The 22,263-nt window shown below is 52.4% G+C and overlaps 1 protein-coding gene and 1 long non-coding RNA gene across 4 annotated transcripts in view; one reads left to right on the top strand and one right to left on the bottom strand.

Moving 5' to 3' along the window:
* The window catches only part of PEBP4 (phosphatidylethanolamine binding protein 4), a 206,127-nt gene that overhangs the window by 18,819 nt on the left and 165,045 nt on the right, over positions 1-22,263 (bottom strand). The gene's annotated exons all lie outside the window — the stretch shown is intronic.
* Positions 302-7,437, top strand: LOC116738017. The gene is made up of 3 exons (XR_004343512.1): positions 302-362; positions 532-626; positions 6,612-7,437. It is a non-coding gene; the product is annotated as an uncharacterized LOC116738017 (long non-coding RNA).

Genomic DNA, 22,263 nt, shown 5'->3' with positions numbered 1-22,263 from the left:
GTAAAGGCTTCTTGAGACTGGTGGCCAGATTCGGGTTGTGAGGTCTGGTGGGTGGGGCCCCCAGCATGGAGGCCAGCCCGGTTTCCTCATTCCCCTTCAATTACCTACAGGCAACTGTCCGCCCACCGGGGCATTTGTGGAGGCCCAGGGACTGGTGCCTGCTGACCCCTGGGGTAGAGGGTCAGCAGCACATTTCCTAGAGTCTGCGGGAGATGATTTAATCGCTTCACCCACTTCTTCCAATCTAGACAGGAGGATTCAATCACTTCTCCTGCCTGGCTGCAAACCTCAGTCAGAGTGGTAACTTTCACTTTTTGATCACAGGGTGGGTGGCGCTGTCAGAAGAGTCCTGGACTTGAAAGGTGAGTTACAGAAAGATGTTGTGGGGATAAGGGAGACTGAAGGGAGAAATGAACGAAACAGTACTTGGGGTGCGGCGGGGGAAGAAAGAAAAAAGGGAAACCGGAAACAGAGTTCCAGGCTCTCTGACACGGGCACCAAATGAGAAAGTTCCTTTGCTGTTTTGCACAGCTGCCTGCAAGCTGCCAAGTGGCAAAGGATCCAGGAAAAGGCACAGGATTGGAAAGTGCTACCCAGCAATCTGTGTATTCTGCAATTAAGAAGGGGTAAGTAAAAGGCACTGACAGCTCCCGGGCTCTGAGGTCTCCAGGGGCTGTGGCTGCCACCTAACACCAGCCTGGAGAGGACCCAGCCGTGAAGACCGAAGACCGGTGCCTGCTTCAGGGGAGAGGCTGTGATCAATTAATCCTGTGGCCTGCTTTTTCGCCCTGAGGCCAGGGAAAGGAGGGCTGGCCGCTGAGGGAGGTGAAATGGAGTCTGTGGGAAGTGGTGAGAAGGAGTCACTCACCTGAGCCCTCTTGGGGGCTGAGTGCTTCTAGACTCCAGGGTGTAGGATGGCCAATTATTTTGTGTACCCAGTTTCCCTCAAGAAGTGTCAACATCAAAGCCCTGATAGTCCTCTTCCTGGCACCTTCATGGGCAGTGGGGCTGAGTGGTGAACAGTCTTTAGATAATGTGCCAGTGGGTAGCCTGCAGACTTGGTATCCTGGCACTGACTCGCAACAGACCCCTGGGTTTTGACTCCTAGTTTGGCTTCAGATCTGGAGTCAGTTACCTCCTCGGGTATCCAGATGCCAAAATGGGGAGCGGTGGGGTGTGGCTGAGGGGTTATTATCTGCTTCTTGGAGTAAGTGGTTACCCAGATGAGAGAGAGGAGCCTTTCCCAGGGGTTCAGCGTTCTTCATGACACTGGGTTAAGAGGCAAGATTTCCCAAGGTCAAGGTTGTCTGTGGCTTAAAAAGTACAGGCTGTCCAGGCCCTTTGGTCCAGGCCCTTTGTTCCAGGCTATGTGGAAGTGCATGTGGTTTCCAAATAAGTCACAGTGTCTCGCACCTGTGTGTATGTGATATTATCTAGCATGGAGTTGGCCCTGAGGAATGATGGCTGGGGAGATGGGTAGATAAATGAGTCAATGAATGAGAAGCCCTGTGCTGGAGACAGAAATATGAATGAGACCCATTTTACGGTATTGAGGAACTCGTGGTCTAGTGAGGTAGGTAAACCAACAAAGAAATAACTCTATTATAGGCCTAAATAATTGAAGTCTGTGAGGAGTGCTGGAGGAGCACAGAGAAAGGAAGTTGTAACTGTCTGGGGGTAGTGATTAGGAAAATCCATTGAAAGGAGGCTGTACTCTCTCTGGGCCTTGAAGGACGTGTAGGGGTTTTTTAGTTTTCCAGTGGACAGATAGGGGAGGGGCAGCTTAATTTGAGGGAACTATATTAAGAATGTATAAATATGCAAACAAGACGTGAAAAGGGCAGGTGGGTCTGGAAGAAGCTCAAGATAAGGCTGGAAATGTAAACTGGGATTAGGTTTGAATGGCAGGCAATGCTCCTGAGGATCAAAACCACCAGCAACCTACACTTTGGGTCTACAGCCCCTAGGCAAGGCTTCTTCCATATGCTTAGCAATCGTGTACCCAGGAGAGTCATCAGAGTGGGCCAGTGGAGCTGTCTCTGGTCAAGAAAGTGTCTGGATGGGGCCGGGCTTTGGAGCACTACCCACGTGGCAGGTCAGAGCTGCGTGGGGCTGAACTCCACCACTGTGGCCTCATTCAGAACAGGTGAGTCTGGGACTCCAAACGCAAACACCTCTCTTTTACAAATGATAATTTTGTTTCAGATCATTAAAGTACCACATGCTCACTGTAGAAAAGTTTTAAAACACAAAAAAGAAAAAAAAATTCTAGAAAGGAAAAGAATCCCCCAGATCATTCTGTATAGAGATAACTGTTCTGAGAACACCATGGCTCCCTTCCTTGCATTTGGGTCCCAAAGCTTCTTGTCACACGGGTACCAGGTTTGAGCCTCTGGTCCTTTTGGGGCCTGCACTGGCTGGACTCCCCTCTGACCTCTTGTGGAGGAAACTCCTGAACCTCTTTCAGTCTCTGAAGCTCAGAGACTGGTTTAGACTTCAGGAGAAGGCAGATCCGCTCCTCTTTGCCCCTTGCCTACCACAGATCACCGATTCTCTGGATGCAGCTCTGGAGCAGGGTTAGAGAGGGGGAGTGGGAAGGAATACGGAATAAAGATCACGGGTTCTTACTGAACCTGCTCCACTTAGAAACAGACAAGACATATTAGATAGTTTGAAAGCAATATCATGCGTCGGTAGCTAAATATAATTATTATGCATCGATGTCAGTTTAGACTGAAGATGGCCATTTCTAGATACATGGAACAAAACCCGAGGCTTTCAGAATCAACAACAGGTCTCTGGAATGCCTCCGCTATCTGGAAGCATGTAGAGAATTGGCTATTCTTTGTAAGCATGTTTCCCTGATTTCTTGAAACTTATAGTTTTAGTTCCCCAACTCCTCTCATCTTAACTATTTTGGTTAGTGATCTTATTAAACACTAGTTCTTATCTTCTTAAACACACACAGAGACTACCTTATGTAATTTTAAACACCACTGTGGTTGTCACAGTGAATAACCAGTTTTGCACCCTGCTATAGCACCAGACTGCAATGCTAAAAAACAAACAAAACGAACGGGCCATTTGGCCTTCCGCCTGCTCAAACCTCCTCAGGAGCCAACAATTTAATATTTATGTGGTCGTGGTCACCACATAAAGAAAGGGGAAACACCTCTTGCCGGGTGCTTACAATGCGCAGGCACTCCGCCAGCGTCTTTACACAGGTTAGCTCCCTCTGGTCCCCATCTTCCTGGACATTTCCTGCTAAGGAGCAGTGACCCTCAGGAGACCCACCACTTGGAGGACGGAGGCCGCCTGCTCTGCTGTAGGAGTTGTGCTTCGTGGTCTGATTTTTGGCAGCGGCAGGAACTAGGGGAGTGGTGCCATCCAGTTAAAAGCAGCCCCACCGCATTAGTGACTGAGTCGTTAACACAGCCGTCCGAAAGGGCAACCTGGGCTTCAGTCCAATGTCATTACCAATTAGCTACATGACTGTGAGCAAGACGCTTACTTTCTCAGTGTCTCAGTTTCCGTACCTATGAAGTGGCAATGATAATGATATCTGCCCTGGTCTCCCACAGAGCTGTTGTAAAGATGAAATTAGGAAGTGGAATATTCTCAGGTCTCCCAGTGCTGACCCAGTGTAAGGGTCATCATGGTCCCCCTTCCCCGGGGCTGCCCACTATGGGTGGGGTGGGGCGGCAGGGGGTGGGAGGGGACGGGAACCCATCCTGCCAGCTCCCTCTTGCTGTGGCTGTCCTGAGAAGTCTCCTGGCAGGGTTGGTCTCATGAGGCTGATGGCTCTGCCATGGGCTCAGAGGTTGCTCGGCTGTGACCATGGGCCCGTCCCGCTGGGTCTGCACTCACCCGGGGTGTGCGGAGCGCATGACACATGTTTATTAATATGCCTTGATGAGGGGCATTAATATCTCTTAATGACACCATCTGAGCCCGGCTTCCTTCTTTCTTTCACTCCTCGCTCCTTTCTCTTCCCCCCACCCACAGACACACACACACACACACACACACGCGCGCACGCGCGCACACACACACACGCAGACAGAGAAAACGAAGGACAGGAGGGAGAGCTGTCGGGAAGGAAGGGCTCCAATGGGAGTACCCTCACGGGGCAGACGGAGGATCCTGGATGAGGGAGGCAGGAGGCTGCTGGGGCTCTGCTGTCAGGTGGAAACTTGGCCAGAAACTGCTGGGCGATGGGAGCAAGGGAAGCAAAACAGTGGCAAGACTTTTCCAAAACTGGTGGGGAGGAAGGGGAGTGGCAGGGGCTGAGACAGGAGCCCAGGAGCTTCAGGAGCTGAGGAGGGGCTGGGTTCCTTCATGGGAGCAGGGAGAGAAGATGAAGTCTGAAGGTCATTCGCAGGCTGGGTCTTGGCAGGGAGGTGGGGGGGGCAGGGTGAGAGAGAAGGGAAGAACAGTGACTCACACTTGCTCACACACACACTCACGCATACATGTGTTCACACACTCATAGCCCCCCACATGCATGCTCACATATACATGTTCGCACATGACCCTCACACTCACATACTTAGGCACATGTGCTCCCACATACCCTCACACACTCATATAGATACATGTTCACAGCCACACACACGCTCGCATATAAACACAACGTGCTCACACACACACATTCACACACATACGGCTGTCATGCTTCCTTATGCACACGCACCCACACAAATGCACCCACACTCACACATGTCCACACAGTCACATACACATGCTCACACACACACACATGCATACTCATACACTCACATGCTCACACATGCACGTTGCTGTGCAGCTCTCTGCACTTGTGCACTTATGCACATACACTCTCACACACACGCTGACATAAACACATGTTCACAGTCATGCACACACGTGCATGCTTACATGCACACTCACGCATCTCACATATACACACTCACAAATACGATATGCTCATAAAATATGTGCTCATACATACATGTACTCACACACTGACATATATACTCACATATTCACACACACAGAACACTCACAAATGCATATTCACAGTCCTACAGAGGCACAGTCATGTACATGTACACATACAATATACATGTACATAGTCACACACACATACTCACAAAGTACACACACACACACACACACACACACACACTCCCTCTCCTAGGCCGCCTGGCACTGGTGGGCATGTCAGGATGTCAGGGGCTGAGTATGATGGGAAGACCAGGGTGATGGGGCGTTTGGAAGGGGCCGGTGGTGAGGCTAAAGCCTGGACTGCAGGATTCGGACAAGCGGGTGTGGGAATCTCCAGGCCCCTGGCAGGAGACCAGGACAAAGAGATGACTGATTAGGACTGTTGTTTGTGAGTAAGAACAGAGCTGTTGTGCTGCCCTGTGAGGGCCGATGGGGTGGGGAGGTAGGAAGGAAGGGGAGCCCTAGCAGGAGAGGTGGTCAGCAGAGCGGGGAGCACCAACCCTGCCCCTCCCAGCACTCCAGCATCGAGCTGCAGGGTGGTCCACTGGCCTCTCCGTGCCGTATAGAGGCAGAACAGTTGGGAAATGGGGGTAGTTAATCCCCCAAATAAACAGGGCTTGGGAAACTGCACCCTCCGGAGGGAGCAAGCTACATCCTCAGGCCTGGCGCCTATCTATGGTGGCTGCACCCCAGGAGGGAGGACAGGAGACACTGGCGAGGGCCAATAACCTGAGACGAGGACCCCAGGTCAGACCTTTGCTTCCCAGGGGCAGCTGGACCAGAGGGGGCCCAGCAGTCCCCTAGTGCCCACCTGGCCTGGAGAGGGTACCCCAGGGCTTATGGATGATTGGGGGCACTGGTGTTTGGACCACTCCGGGGTGGCTGCGAGAGCTTGATGGGGGCTCCCCTGGGTTCTGTGGGGTGGCGACCACCTTCACAATTGCCGGGAGGCTTCTCAGAGCACCTGGTTCAGCTTCTCCACTGGCTCCTCATTCCACTAGTCCTTCTATCTCCTCTCTTTTTGCCTGAGAGGTTTCTCACCACTCCCAACCCTATCTCAGGAAACTGCCAGCTGCCTCTGGGCCATTCTGCCCTCTCCACGTGCCGCCTAAGAGAAGCTGGTAGTCCTAGAGAAGCAGGCAATGGGGCTGGGGGGCTGCGGGCATGGAGTGTAGAGGGGGGCGCCCAGCAGTCATGGGCCCTCTGTGGCCTCCTGGGGGAAGGCAGGTAGCAGTGGTGGGAGTCAGGCTCCTGGGCTCTGTTCTCTGCTTTCTCTTCCTCCTCTGCCCTACTTTAGGCTTCCAAACTCAGTTCTAGTGGGAAGATAAAGCATAATCCATAATTTTGGGCCTCCTCTCTCCTTCCTTGCCAGAGGGCCCAGGACTGGTAAGACCTTATGAAAAAGAAGAAAGAAGAAAGGAGTGAGGAGGGAAGGACGGAAGGAAGAAAGGAAGGAAAGAAAGAAAGAAGGGAGGGAGGGACGGACAGACTTTCTGGAAAAAAAAGCTTGGGGATCAGGATGCTGAGCAAGAAAAGATGCTGGCAAGACCTGGTGGTTCTGTGAAACCCTGTACTCATTAGAAAGTGTGACAATAAATAGAAATGCTAAGTCTCATTCAAATCACATCTTGCTCTTTCCACAGGGGCTGACAGTGAACTTGGCCTTGCTGCCCTAGCCCTTCACTACTCAGAACAGCAGCAGCATCACCCGGGAATTTGTCAGAAATGCAGAATCTCGGGCGCCACCCTGGACACACGTGAATCAGAATCTTCCTTTTAACAAGAACCTGCAGTGATTCATACGTACATTAAAGTCTGAGAAGCGCTGCCTCAGAGTCCTGCTCTCAGACCTTTCTGCCCACTTTCCCTGGGGTCTCTGGACTGGTGGCAGCAATGGTGGGAACGAGCCCAGCTTTTGTCCCTGACAGGTCTCCTTCAGGCTTCGGAACCTTTGGAATCACCCTTCCCCGGCAGCACGGACTGGTCCTGAAGTGGCCCCAGCTCTCAAGTCTGACTATTTGGACTGGTCAGACTCCTGGGCAGTCAGAGGAGATGGGTGGACTGGAGGCGTTGGGGCTTGGCCAGGACTGAGAAGACACCAGGCACATCCTCTCTCCAGCACCCCCACCTGGAGTTGCAGAAACAGCCCCAGATCAGTGACTCTCAGTGTCACTTGCTGTTCTGGACATTTGAGTTTCTGGCGTTGGGCAGGGCAGTCCCTCCTGCGTGGGGGACCTGGGTGCAGTTTGATGGGCACTAGCAGGGGATGTTTGACACGCCCATGGTAGCTCCTTTCTCCCTGATCATGCTCCTCGCTCCTGACCCTCTTTGGGGAACGTTTATTCCCCAGGTGTTCAGGGACCTCCCGGGAAGGAAGAGGCAAGAGAGCATTGTTCTTCCTTGTAGCCTGTAGACCAGAGGGGGGTTGCATGAGGCTCCCCAGGTGTGTGGGTCAGGGTCTGCTTTAGGGCCCTGGTCCTAGTAGGAGGCCTGCCACTAAGTGACTTCCTCAGGTTTCTCCCCTCTGAGATGCCCAAGTAAAGCCGTCATCCCTGGCAAGCTGCCAGTCTGCCCTCTCATTCGTTGGCCATGCCAGGGCCTGTGTGGTGGGCCTTTGCACCCCTGCCTGTCTGTGTCAGGCCAGGCTCCTTTTTCTGGGCCAAGGGAAATGTGAATGTGACCCGCTGGAGGCCTGCCAGGACTGGGGCTTGCTCTCTCATTCTGTTGTGTCACCTTTTACAGTGCCCGGCAGGCAAATGCCAATCTGGGGAGCTTGGCAATTACGATGCAAAAACAACCGAGACTGAACTCTGTAAACACCCTGGCCTCACAGTTGCTCTGCCTCTGGAATGCTTGGGGACTGACATAACCCTGGGGAAGAGAAAGGAGATCTACAGCCCTCTCTGGCAAGGCCAGCGGAGCCCGGGTCACTAGGCTGTCCCTTTAGGGGTGGTCATCTATTGGGGGGCCTCTCAGCTGAGCCCCGTGGGCTGATGGGAAGGCAGGTGGAGAGCTAGGCTTGGGGCAGTTGCCGTGCTTGGCTTCCTGCCCTATGGGGATTGTCATCAGTCTCCAAGTGTGTTGAAATGAGTCTTTGCACAAGCTTGAGGAGGGCCCAGCAGTTCCAGGTGACAGTGCCCAGGGCCATGAGGAGATGGGAGGAAAGGGGATGGGGTGACAACAGGGAAGAATCCCAAAGAGGGTCAAGGGGCCTCCACAGCTGCTGACTCCCCAAGCTTCTGGATCTGGGGCTCAGCCTGCCTATCCCTGAACCATGTGGCTGGACCTCAGAGGCCTTCCACCCCAGGAGTCTGCGATTCTAGGATGCCAGGCTGATCCCAAGGCTAGGCCACAGGGAGCCGAGACAAACTTCTCCCCAGAACTTTTTATTGTGAGCAGTCAATTACCCTGGCATCTAAGGCTGCAGTGCACAAGCAAGGGGTCTTTAATGAACGCAAATGACAGCTGATTAATCTGTCTCCTCTCTGTGGGGTCTGGCCACGCTCCATTCGGCCTCCATGGCCTGCACCAGCAGGGTGGGCTCCAGCCTATTACCACTGCGCTTGCAGCCCTAATGGGGAAGAGGGGCAAGCCTCCCAGCCTGCAGTCCTGTCATGCATGAAGGGCTGACCCCTGCAGGAGTGGGTTTGGCCCCGTCAGACTCTCTCTCTGGGTGCTCCCCTACAGGAAGGGGGCAGCCTGCAAGGAAAGATGCAAGCAGGTGCTCAGTGGGATTTGTGCAAAGGGGTTACATTTGGGAGGTAAGTGGGGGCACTGTCTAGACAACGGCAGATGGTTTGTTTATGTTACTTGCCGACTGTGGCCTCAAGAAAGCAGCAGGTTCCTCAGATCCTTCGCACTGTGGGAAAAGGCAGAGGGGGAAGGATGGGGGCCACAGAGAATCCCTCTTTCTCTGCCAGGACACCTGCCCTGGCTCCTGGCTGATATCAGTGAAGTCCACATTTACTGTTGTGCTAGGTGCCAAGTGCGGTGCAGGTGTGCGGGTGGTTTACAGTCTGACAGTAACACAATGAAGGGGTAGTTACAGATGTGATGCATGCTAGCAAGAGGATTTACAGAGGGCAGGGAGGGCTTCCTGGAAGAAGCAGAAAGACTCCCCACCTGATAGTGGTGCTTGGTGGGGGGAGGGGAGGGAGAACTGTGCACCGGGATGGAGAGGCCCCTATTTCCCGACTCTAGCTACTGGGCGTGGGCTCTTTCAGGGCCCGTATCACCTCCTTGAGTTGAGGGAGGAGTAGGAGAGGGAGTGAGTTAGGACTGGAATGGAGGCTACTGACCTTCTCCTGGGCAGGACCCCTGGCTGAGAAGCAGAAGCAGAGGTCCCTTCTAGGGGAGAAACCCCTCGGTTTCTACTGCAATAAAGAAGGGGCCCCGAGCTCTCTCCTGCCACAGCCTCTAATGATGGGGTTGGGGTGTAATGAACATCTGTGTACTCATAAAACAGCCTAATGACCGCCCTCATTTCATGGACCCCTTTCATCTTCACCCGTTCCCAAACCAGAAGGGACCATCCTGAGGGCTGAGACCCAGAGCCTGGTGGCAGCCACAGACCCCAGCTGTTCGGGGTGGGGGCCAGTTGGTTCCTGAGCCCCTTGGGGGCTGCCTTTTCCTCTTCCATCCCTTATCTGTTGGAAACAGCTGCGAGAATTTAGGTCGATGGCTGACCAACCTTAGGAAGTGGGCAGGGGTTGGGGAGGGAGGAAGGCATGTTCGCCCTGATTCTTAAGAATGGTGGTGTCGACACCTGTAACACGTGGCGCAAGGAAAGAGCGTCTAGCACCCGCTGCCTGCACCACGCCCCCTTCTGCCCAGGTACTGATAGGAGCTCACAGAATCATCCAACACCTGACAAGAGCTAGACTTGTGCAGGGAGGGGTTCAGCCTGCTGAATCACCAGCAACACCTGTGTTTTGCTTGGGAGGTCTCCCGCTCAGGGACTAGCCAAGCCTGACCCTGTTTGGCTTCCTGGAGCTTGATGAGATCACAGCCCCGGGTGTTGTGGCTGCAGGCCAGTGTGACCTGCTATGCAGGGAGTATTTTTAAAGAGATACTTGCCCCTGTGTTCCCAGCATTAGCTCCATGAAGAGACTCAAGTTTTTCCGAGCCCCACACCTCTCCCAAATCTGATTGTAGAAATTGGTCAGGGGAACATGAGATCACTTGGGATGAAATGGGAAGTGGAAATACACAATCCAGCAGTCCACTTGCCATGGACAAGCCCCTCCGGGGGGTGGGGGCGGGGGTGGGGAGGAGTCAAGGGATCCGGGACTGGTAGCATTAGAGGGAGGTGGGATGGGCAGTCCCCAAGGATGGAGACAGTCCACTTTGCCTTCCCCAGAGCTATGGAACTGTCTAATCGTGGTCTTCTGCTCAGAGCCTGCAGAGAAGCCACGGGCCACCATGACAGGGTCTGCCATTGGCAAGAAACTCACGAGTGAGTCAGCCTGCAGCCTCAGTGTTCCCATCCAGGCGCTGGCCCAGCCCTGCCTCCAGGCCATTTGCAGATAATTGAGGTCACTGGAGGGCAGAGACTCCCAAGAATGCAGGTTCCTGTGCCCCTCGCCAATACCCTATTTTCACGTCCCCTCCCTTTGGACACAATTGCCCCTTTTCAATGTAGGGCAGAAAAAGCACTGCTCCCAGGTCACACTTAGCCTCTCAGCTGGGGGCACCAGACTAGAAAAGGAACACACAGAAGCACAAGTCTTAAGTCTTTGCTCTGGGAAAGCAGGGAGCTGGCAGCTAAGGTAAGTCACTGGGAGGTGGTGTCATGGTTGGTAAAGCAACCACCACCATCCTGGACGTGTGTCAGGCACCTTTGTGCCACTGTATCATCTAATCTTCCTTTTACAAGGAGGCAGAAAGGGCAGAGAGTATCACCCCCGCCCCCCCCCCCCCCCCAATCTGCAGGTGGGGAACGCAAGCCCTTGAGAGGTTAAGTGACTTGCCTGAGATTACAGTCCCAATCGGCGGCATATCTGGGAATGCAACCCAGGTGTCCTGGCCCGTGCTCCAAACCTCCTGACTCATAGCCCAGTGTTCTTTTGCCTACACCTCATAACAAGGGGGCTGTGTTAAGGAAATCAGTTCTGAAGAGATGACTTGTGTCCCCTTTGCTGGAATCTTCTCGGGTGACCCTGGATGTGCTTAAATTTGGCTGTAAGACCAGTTTAGATCTCCCCACATCTCTCCCGAATCGCATCCAGGCCTGGAGGCAGGAAGCTCTTCTGACAGGGACAGGCTACTTCTCCAGCAGCCTCCTGACTTAGGGACCCCAAGGGCCATTGAGAGGGGGTGTGGGCTATAACGAGGCATTGAAAACTCTCTCTGGGGAAGTGGGACCTGGAGGGATGGGGGTGGCTAGGTGACTCAGGGAGGGCCCGAGGCTCAAGCTAGAGGCTTTTCCCATCTGAGGCTGGGGGCTCTTCTCAGGGAGAGTTGAGGTTCCTTATGAGCTTGGCTCATGTGGTTTCTCAGTGTCAGATGCCCTCCACAGATTCTCTTTTCAGGCCAGTTCATACTTCTCTGTGTCTGTGAAGCCTTCTTCAACTGCCTTTCCCCTAGGGCTTCCTCCCTCACACTGTGCTTGGCTCTGTCGTGCTGCATGGCGTGGACTCCTCAGCCTAATCTGCAGCTGCTGGCTCTTCTGCCTCTCCCCTGGCCCTGAGCTCCTCCAGGGGATCTTGTCCTGTACATCCTCTCCTGCTCTTGTGGCAGAGGGAGGATGCGGGTAAGTCCCTGGGGCAGTGGAGGAGGAGGCACTGACACACAAGTGCCTGCCTGGTCCTTGTGCTCCACACCTATCAGTGCGCTAGATCAGCCCGATGGCCCTGCTAAGCAGGCAACTGAGGCTGGGGGAGCGCAGCCACCTGTCCTGGTCATTAGGTGGCACAATGGGAAGTAAACCCAGGCATTTCTGATTTCAGACATGATACTCTTTGCCTGGTTCAATTCCCTCTCTCAAATGTTCGCTTAGAAGAATGTGTGAGAAAGTGACAAAATGGATTATGCATCTACGGAATTGAATCAAGGTATTGTCTCCTGGTTTGAAAAACGCACCCAGCTTGTGGCAGGAGAAGCATTTTTATTTCACTAGATTCTCCATCCCTTCCTTCCTCCTTCCCTTCCTTTCCCCTTCCTTCCTTCCTTTCCTTCCCTTCCCTTTCCTTCCTTCCTTCCTTCCTTCCTTCCTTCCTTCCTTCCTTCCTTCCTGGAAACATTTTTGCTGCAGTGAGCTGTAAAAGGGCCCCAGGGCATGCCCTTCCGGTGCAAGGGGTAGGAGCATTTCTCTGCCAGTCCAGTTGCCCAGGGGTGCAAACCACCCTGGGGATGGAGAGAGTCCTGGGTGCAAGGGGTGCTCCGTTTGGGGACAGGTTGGGCTCTTTAGGTCTGGAAAGCTATCAGACGCCCTATTTATGGCCCCTGGTTGTGCAGTCTGTGACTCTGTTTTCTGGCTCTTCTGGAGTAGAAATGGGGAGAATATGTCAGTCGTCCAGGACTAGAACAGTTGGTCAGACCCCAGCCACAGGGACAGACACAGGATTTCCCTTTCCTTCCTGCCCCTCCTCTTTTACGCCAGCCTCCCCCTCCTCTGTTCTCTCTCCTCTCTCCAGCATCTTTCTCTTGAGTCCTCTGTTCTGCCCTCTTCTCCCTCCTCCTCTCCTTCCTTCCAATGGGACCTCAGCCCTCCACCAGGAAACAGATTTCTTCAGACCATCTGGTCCTGCAGTCTGCCTTGCCTGATCAGCACAGTCCACCCAATACAATATTCTGCGGTGATGGAAATGTTCTAGATCTGCACTGTTCTACATAGTTGCTCTAGCCACATGTGGCTCTTGAACGCTTCAAATGTAGCTACTGCTGTAAAGAAACTGAATTTTTAAGCACTTTATTAAATTTAATTAATTTTAAATAGGTACATGTGGCTAGTGAACTAGACATCAGAGCTCTAAGTGATACCAAGTGCTCGACTCTGGGGAGGTCCCTGGGGGCACCCCCACCTTTGTCCAGGCCATGTCCCATCCCCTAAGTGCCTTTGTGTGGACCTAGCTTCTCTCCCATGCTCAGCTTCCTGACCAGTAAGAGGCCACGGAGGCCTGGGTTCTGGGCTTGGAGTTGGATAAACATGGATACTGGATCTGTGAGCCTCAGTAGCCTCTTCTGTAAAATAATGAGGATAATTTCTTGAGGAAGGTGCCCAAACCTCAAGGTTTCTTTCCAGCTCTGAGTTCCATGCTTCTTTTGGGCAGCAGTCTGCTACCATCAATCTGGGTGAGTCAGTATGAGCAGCAGGGCAGGTGGTGTGTGTGTGTGTACACACATACATGTGTGTGCACCTATGCACATGCACACATGCATACATATACAGATGTGCACATGTGGCGGAGGGGGCTATGAGGGGCAGCAGTGGTACTCTGGAGACCCCGCTTATCAGTCTGACCCTGTCTGATTGAGTGGCCTGTGACTAGAAAAGGGGTTAAAAGCTCTGTAATTAGGGGAAGTTTGCAGCCTGACTCCACTCCTGGCAGGCGTTTGCCTGTTCCCTGGCCCAGGTTGCTCTGATGATGCCCCAGACTTCCTCTTCTGCCATAAATGTCTCCCGGAAAGTCTTCCCACAGAGGCCCCAGGGGCTTTCTCAGGGAATGAGTGTGTGTGCACACAGCCACTGTGGAGCAGGAGCCCCAGGCCACATGCACGCTCTCCCACAGCGATGTTGGCCCTGGCATTGGAGGGGATGTCTGTCCCAGCTTGGGTGGAGAAAGGAGGAGGGGCTTCACCTGGACCCAGGTCCTGGCTTAGGCAATGCTTAGATTCTTAGTCAACTTGAATGCCTTGGACACACACGCACACACACACACACACGTGCATACACTGAGTAGGGAGGTATGTAGAAGGAAGATAAATCAGCTTTTGCTGCTTTGCCCTCCTTCCAAGCTTCTGCTACAGCAGATCTCCCCACATCTGGAAAGAAGGAAAGGATTCCTCGAGAGAGGGCTGTTCTCAGGCTCCTTGCGTGTGATGGAGGCTCCAAGCCTATGGCTGAGGTCAGAGGGACCACTGAGAGGAGACCTCTGAGGGCAGGGGAGAGAAGCCCACCAGCTAGTATATGATGGGGCGTGACCACAGTGTAAAGAGAAGAGGATGCCTTCTCTTTTGCTTCAGAAGGTATCTAAGCCTCGGGGATCTCAGGTCACAGGACCCGCCTTGTAGAGAGTTGCATCAGAGCGAAACTGCATGCTGGATGCCTTGGGGGAGAGGGCACTGAGGGCTTGTGATGTAAACCTTCCAACCTTTAGGAACTTGGGGTCAAATCCTTGGTCTCCGCCAGCTCTCCCCTCTCTGACCTTTCATTTGCACTAAATGGCACACAGAAGGAGGTGGTCGCTAGGGGTGAGTGAAGAAATGGGGGGGTTGAATCAGAGGTCACCAGACTTTAATCAGCCCTGAGTCAGAGAGACAGGTGGGAACAACATCAGGTAGTCTCGGGGTTCCCCAGAAGCAAGAGCTTCCTGGGAAAAGAGAACCCTCCCGGCCTGGGCAGCTACGAAGCTCTAACTGCAGGCCAGGCCTCTCTTTGCCATCACTTACACTACAGGAGAACAGAGAGGCCACTACAAGAGAATGTTTCAGAAGCAGACCTGCCTGGAGCCAGGAAACTGGATCAGATGACCCAGTGGGTCCCTTCTAACTCTGTAATTCCACACACAGGACTCACTACATCAGTGCCTCTTGGCTCTGTAGACCTTCCCTGGTCCACTGAGAGTTTGGGGTGGGGTGCTATTGTGGGGGTTGGGGATATGTCAATCTGGGGTCAGGGAACTGAGAAAGGTGTGGGTACAGAGGGCAGATACCACGGAGTCCTGCTGGAATTTCTGAATTTGCTCCAGTGTTTTTGCTTCCCGGAAATAGGAAAGAGAGTGAGGATGGTTAGAAAGATCTGAAAATTGCTTTTTGGTTATGCATGGTTTTGGCAAGAAAGCTGTGGGGTGTGTTCCTCCTTTATCATAGCTGGCAGCCCAGATTTCCCACGATACGATGAGGTCTGGCTGGTTGGTACCTCCCCCACACGTCTCCCCACACATGGGTCTCTGTGTAGCTCTTCTTGCTTTAGGTCTGTGGGCAAGAGGCCCCCTCTGTGTAATGTCTGTCCTCGAAGCACAGCTGCCTTCCCTAGGCTCATGACCTTCACCTACCCCCCAGCACTGAAAGCCATGCCTGCCCCAGCCCCTGCCTCTGTCCATCTCCTCCTCCCTGGACAGGTGAGTCACCATCCAGGGCAGGGCCACCAAACACAGTATATGGATCAACTCTCTGAGATGGTCCCCATTTGCCTCTCTGTCTGAACACTGCCGCTCCTTCACTTTCTTTGAGCAGATTCCCCATATAGGTGGGTAGCCTCAGGCAGCTGTGGAAGCACAGATGAGCCATGGGTGAGTTCTAAAGGGAGTCCTTCTAAAGGGAAATCCTTCAGTGAGGTCCCCTCCACCCCCGCCCTCTGCATTTCACTGAGGAACCAACTCAGGGCCCTTGTAGGCAGCATGGGTCTGGGAACATAGTTCTCCTGATTCCCAGCGTGAGATGATTTATAACAAATTAATTATTTCATTTTCCCAGGGGCTTGGAGGTACATGGGGCCAGAATTTGGAAAAATGTATCTGGGCAGAATTTTCTCTTCTAAAATCCAGGTAAATGGTTGTGGGCACATGGCTGGTGTTTAATAAATGCTTGTTGATTGGCCTGTGTCTCTGGGTGACTCCTCCCTCACCTTCTGCAGGAAGGAGGGGTATACCTTGCAGGAGCTTGGTTTGCCCTTCATTGTTTGCATCCTCTAGATTTCCACTCCCGCTGGGCAATCAGAAAGGGTGCAAGATGACCCATCCTCCCCACCCCCAGTTGCCACCACCAGGGTCACACTTTGCTCTCTCTTAGTTTCCCTCAGGGCTAAGACCTGAGTAAAGGAGGCCGTCTGTACAGTGGCAGCCACTCTGACTGTTAGAGAAATAAACAAGATGGTATTGTGCCAAGGGGAGAGAGGTTACATCAAAAATATCTCGGAAAGGAAGAAAGCCAAACTTTTATATGAGATGCATGGATAGGGGGAGAGAGCGGGGGAAAAAAAACCTGGGTAATTAAGTTAATAGGTTTCTTAAAGAATGCCCTTGTGAGTGATGTTCAACACATTCAAGTGTTGACAAGAAGGTATTGAACTTGACACCCACGCAGCGGGCAGAAGCATGCTCTCAACTCCAACACACCTTCTTTGTCTGAAACTTGTAGTAAAACTCAGCGCTGGGTTGTGAAATCTGTCCCAGGGAATCCGTGCTGCAGGGGCTGCCGGGGTCAAGCCTCCTGCTCCTAGATAGGCTTCAGGTAGGCCAGGGTGGCCACCCTGAACTCAGATCCCAAGATTAGGAGGGCAAAGGCTGGGGTCCCCAATTCAGAAACCTACAGACACTATTATGCCGTGTGAGACCTGGGGATCTCTGAGGACCTCCAGACAATTTGCAACTCCTGGGAGGTGGTCAGAATGAGGCCCTGTCCCTTCCCTCCAAGCCCTAGCTGCCTTGAGGAACTTTGGGTCTGAAACCCAGGAACATCTGTACAATCCTAGGGCTTCCCTATCATGATGAACTAATGGAAGGATCCAGGTGAATATGGCTTTTTACCTTTCTCTTAAATCTATAGTAGGGAGAGAGGCCCCAAATAATTAGTGGGCTGCTGGAAAGGCGGCTTGCCTTGGAGGAGAAGTGGTGTGTGTGTGTGTGTGTGTGTGTGTGTGTGTGTGTGTGTGTGTATTTGTATTTGAAACCACAGGAGCCTAAATTACCATTCTTAAAACAAAGGAGTGCCTCCTTTGGGCTAGAGCTTGCCTCAAAGGCCCCAGAGAAGCAGGGGGGCTCTTGGCCTCTTGGCCTGCTCTGGCTTAGTGGCTTAGCAGCCTGCCTTCCTTCCTAGCCGCCATCCATCATTAGCTATTTACTCATCCATCTTCTCTTTCTGCTACACAGGCTCAGACTTATTAAGTGATCAGAGTTTTCAGGCTGGGACCTGAATCTCAGGGACTCTATCACAGTTACGGTGGCTCAATTTGTAAAGTGAAAAAGTGGTGACATGGAGGTCTTTGTGAAAGAAATTTTCTTTTCTAGATACTTAGCAAAACAGTTTCAAAAGCAAGTAACCTACGTTTATGGTTGTCTGGTCACCCTGAAGCAGCTCATCTTAAGGGAACAACAACAAAAAAAGCAGAATCAACACCCATGGTTCATGGGTTTCCAGCCTGGCAGAAAGACCGGCACTGCCCCTCACCTAAAGTCATATACAGGATCTATGTATGTCTGCAGATGTGGTGGGAAGAGTGGGTGAGTTGGAATTTCCTCTTATTTAAAAATGGCGGTCAAGGAAGGCAATCGCCTCTTATAACTAGAGAGGCTGGGTGAGTTCTGTGCTCTTCTGCTTGGCACCAGCCCTTGTTCTGGGGCTCATTTCTGCCTGGAGAAGTCAGTTTCCACCCAGGCAATCCCACTGTTCAGGAGACGTAGGATTCTGGAGTTTGTATATACTCCTTAGACATTGCTGTTTTGAGGAAAAGGGAGCAATTTATCAGGTTTCTGCCTAATTCCCAGTGCACCAGGACCCAGTATTCAGGGAAAGGCTCTGGGTTCAGTAGGAGATACCTGTTAGTTTACACTGAAATTTCCCATTCTTCCAATATTTTCCATCCCCATTCTCCATCATGTAGATATATCACTGCTATGTCTCTCCTTTCCTGATTGCCAATCCGAGTTTCCTATGAGCAAACTGTAAAGGATTAATCAGATTCCTCACCTGCCTGTTTGATGCAGGCCTGTGGTCAGGTTGTAGCTTAGCAGCTCAGTTCAGCACACTCTTATCAAGTCACTACCGTGCACAGATCCAGGCTGGGAGCCACAGGGCTACAGTTCCTGCTGTTAAGGAGTGTTCAGGAGTGCCTGGCTGGCTCAGTTGGTTAAGTGTCCGACTCTTGATTTTGGCTCAGGTCATGACCTCAGGGTCTTGAGGTCAAGCCCTGCATTGGGTTCCCGCAGTAGGCATGGACCCGCTTGAGAGTCACCCTCTCCTCTGCCCCTCCCCCACTTGCATGTACATGCTCTCTCTTAAAAAAAAAAAAAGAAAGAAAAAAGTAGCGTTCAGCCCATGGGAGCCCCAGAGCTACCTGCACTATCACTGTAGTCCCAGAGAAAGACACACCCTTCTCAGGGGGCAGGAGGGAGTTGTGAGCATCCCAGAAACGGAGAAGTCACTTCTTCCAGCGATTTCCCATTTCCTCCCACCTCCCAGCAAAGAAGGGGGGTGGGGTGGGGCGCCACAAGGACTTCTATAAGGAGTCAGTGATTCGAGGGCATTGGGATGGACTTTTAGCTGGGACATCCTCTTGCATCAAACTCTTCTTGAAAATAATTTTTTCTTCCTTTGGAGATACCTGGCCAGAGTGAAGCAGACTTCTTAGTTTTGACAAAATAATGACATGAGATCAGTGATGTCGGTGTGTTTAACATGGACAAACAGTGCTGGGCGAACTTGAGAGCCAGACAGCTCCCGCAGCTGCCAAGAGGCTGAGGTTAAACTCCAAGGCAGAGCCCTCCAGAGTGATCACCTTGCTGAAGCCCTTCCTAGGGCACCATTCCTTGTGGAGGAGGGCGGAGGGTGGGCGCCAGGGTCCTGGGCTATGGGCTCTGCTGTGCTGGCGGGCAGCCTGGCCTCCACACTGGCTTTCGGACCAGACTTCCCCACCCCAGCGTGGGAGGTGTGAGGGGCTGGAGCTGGGAGGCAGGAAGTGAGCACAGATGGGCTGCCCAGACAGCTGTGTGGGGAACAGAGCACATCTGTCCAGGGTGAGTCTGGTGGCGGCCCTCCCCACAACCTCTAATGCCACATCTACCTATTCATCGATAGGGTATAGGCTGGGTTTGGGTCTCAAATGGGGAAAATGATGGGAAAGGACAGTCTAAAGACAGAGGCTAGGGGTGGCTGAGGAGGTATGTTCACATGGAAAAAAGAATGTCTCTGAACTCTGGGGAAGAGGAGGGACAAACGGCAAAGTGAAAAATGAAAGCAAATGGGTCAATTTGCATCTGCTCAGGATGGGCTTCTGGCTTTGCAGTGGCTCCTGAGTGCCCAGGGTCTGGTGCTTTCTCCTCCGTGCAGCTGCCCCCACCTCTCACCTCCCCACTCCAGATAGTCCTCCCTCCTTGCTGCTCCCCCAGTGTCCTCCATTGTAGTGATTCAAGTCCCTGTGGTAGCTGCTCCCTTTTCTTGCCTACCCGGCTGCAGATAGACTAAGAGCAGAGGCCCTATCTCTTTCATCATGGAATCCTCTTGGAGTAGATACTCTGCAGAAGTTTGTTGAATGAGTGAACGATTTTGTAGCCTAAACCGACATGAGGTTTCCTATTTAATCCCTTAATTTTCTCTAATTGGCTTCAAATATTGCTGGGAAAGCTTATCCCAAGTAGACACCCACAGAGATCTTTGGGAGATAGACGCTGGATCAGACTTCTCATCGGGAATTTGCCTGTAGGCCTGAGGGTAGTTTACCCTTTTAGCTCTTTTCTTGGGAGGAGAGGAAAGCCTTTCTGAGCAGACAGGAAAGGCTCATTGTTCTAGAAACTGTACAGACTGACTTGGCATCATGGTTGTTTGCACGTGCTCCTTGGGGAAGCTGCTTCTCCCTCTGTGCAAAGCTGTGAGCTGCCTGATATCAGCCAGAGAGGCAGGAATTATGTAGGGGTCACTCAGACCTCTCCAGATAGGGAAGGCTGGTAGTTTCCCCACATCTGTGCCCCCCATCATCTTTTTCTGTCTGGTTTTTATAGGGTAATGAAAGGAGATGGGCGTTTGAGTCCCAGCTCTGCTTTGTGGCTCTGGGTGAGTCATTTATCCTCTCTGGGCCTCAGTGTTCTCATCTGTACCATGGGAAGGCTGGACTAGATGATCTCTTGGATCTCTTACAGCTCCTAATTGTAGGATGATGAGTAGGGAATGTGGCCCTTGGTGTTATCACTGTCCCCCAAGAGCCTGGGCTGGGGACTTTCCCTTGACTTAGAGTTGGGAGAGGGAGGAGGGGCCCCAAAGCCCCTGGTTCCACTCACTGGCTCCTGTGTTTGCCCCTTTGCTGCAATGGGTGACTCTTCCTGGATGAATTAGTCGAGTCCTGCTTGGAGTCAGAAGGTCTGCACGAATGATTCTTAAATGTTTCTCAAGTTTCTACTCCTGTTTTCTATTCTCTAGTGACTGTAACAGGAGCGCCAATTGGGAGGGAGGAAGAACTGAAGGCCCAGGGACTTGGGGCCAAAATGGGACTCATATGTTTTTCTCTAACAGTAGCTTCATCATTGTCATCTTCCTCCTCCTCGTCATCATTGTCACTATCACCTATTATTAATATCGTTAAACATTTATTGTTCTTCATTCAGCTGTGTGCAGTGCATGAGTAAATCAGTGAGAAAATCTGGCTGCCAGAAACCTGCACCGTTCTGGGTGTCTCTCAGGTCAAGGCTGGTTTCTCCAAACCTTACCTAGAGATTAATCTGACCCTCAGCAGGCAATGGGGACACTTGCTTAGTGTTCCTCTTTGTGAAAGTGCCCTCCTCCCTGGAGGAAAGGCATTCTCATTCCAAGCTGCTTCTGCTGCTGCACACATGTGTCCTATTCATCTTTTAGCCCCTACAGTGCCTTCAACAGGGCCACAACAATAGGTGCTCCCTAAATGCTTATTGATCATAATTATCACTGTGATGTCTTATGATAAATTCAGTAGGGAAGTGGGCTTTAGTGCTCAGAGAGCCACCGAGCTGCCATGAGCTGGGAAACATATGTAACTCTTTGCTGGGGCATTTTCCCTGCTAACGCCCAAAGTCCTAGGGTTGCAAGACTAGCGTGGGATTGTTTTGGAGGCAGGGAGGCAAAGACTCAGACAGGAGGTGAACAGCTGGCGCCTCCTTCTGGCTCTGTGGGGCTGGAGCAGGCCTGGGGAGGGCTTGTGAGCCAACCCTAGCCCCTAGGCTCCCAGAAAGGGACCCTCCCTGCCTTAGGCCCTTCACCCGAGAGAGCTCAGCTCAGGAGAGCCAATGGAGGGTGAGGGAGGATGTTATGTAACCAATTTACCTCCTTGTCAAAACTGGTGACTAATTCAGACTGTCTTGGCCAGATTGGCTCAGCAGCTTTGCTGTGAGCCGCATGAGGCCTCGGCCAGTTTGTGGCTGGTTCTCACACCCTCTGCTGGATGGAGCTCAGCTTCCTCACTGGCTTTCGTCCCACCAACCTCGACCACTGCCCCAACGCTACTCCTTCCCACGCAGACCTTCTCCGTGTGAGTCCACTGCCCCCACTTTCATGTCCCTTCCTGCCTTGCAAAAACAGGATAAGAAGACAGTTCATTTATGTCTGCCCCAAGAACCATTTGCCCGGAGGCTCACTGAAGCCCTTTATTTTGTACCCGGTGAGAGATAAGGGGGTTAGGGCCTGCTGACCTTGGACAGCTGGCCAGGCTGGGAATTTTGGCTTGCGGAGGTTGACCCTGTAGGTTCAGAACTCAGGGGCCTTTCTCTACCACTCTCCAAGGAGAGAGGGCTCCAGGGCACATCTGGCTTCACCCAGTCCCCTGGCCTTGGGGCCTTGGCCCTGCAGGTTGCAGGCTGCTAGGGGATGCTGGGAGAGACCTGTGCTCACTGCCTGAGCTCTCACTTTCCTTTGTCCAAAGGAGGTAGTACTTGGGAAGCTCAGCCCATCCCTGCTATGGAAAGCTGTCCTGAGGGTACCTGGGTGGAGGGCCTCTGCACTTATTTGGAGACAGTTTATGGAGACACGAAGAGGTGTCCTGACAAAGGTCCAGAGCATTAACAATAATCATTGCCAGGGATTATTTTATATACTCCTCAAACAATCCTCTGTGGCTGGGATTATCCCCATTTTATCAGTGAGGAAACTGAGGCCAAAAGTGACAAGGAGGTTTGTCAAAGCTGGTAAGTGGCTGAGCTGGGCTTTGAACTCACATCTCAGTGACCGGGAAGCCCTGGCTGGTTCTGACACATTGCCTTCCCATGGCGTTCCTGGGACTCGTTCCTGAGGCCTTGAAATGCTTACACATCTCAGCAACTTCATGGCAACTGCCCAAGCCGCCCTAGAAAATAATACTACCTTGTACTCCTGCTGCTTCCTTCCACTAAGTAGCACACAGACATGATCTCATTCACTCTCACAGAGTCCCATGTGGGCTAAGGAGGGGGTGGGGACTGT

This window comes from Lynx canadensis, chromosome B1, assembly GCF_007474595.2.
Source record: "Lynx canadensis isolate LIC74 chromosome B1, mLynCan4.pri.v2, whole genome shotgun sequence".
Lineage (NCBI taxonomy): Eukaryota > Metazoa > Chordata > Mammalia > Carnivora > Felidae > Lynx > Lynx canadensis.
This window is presented reverse-complemented; position numbering and strand designations above follow the sequence as displayed.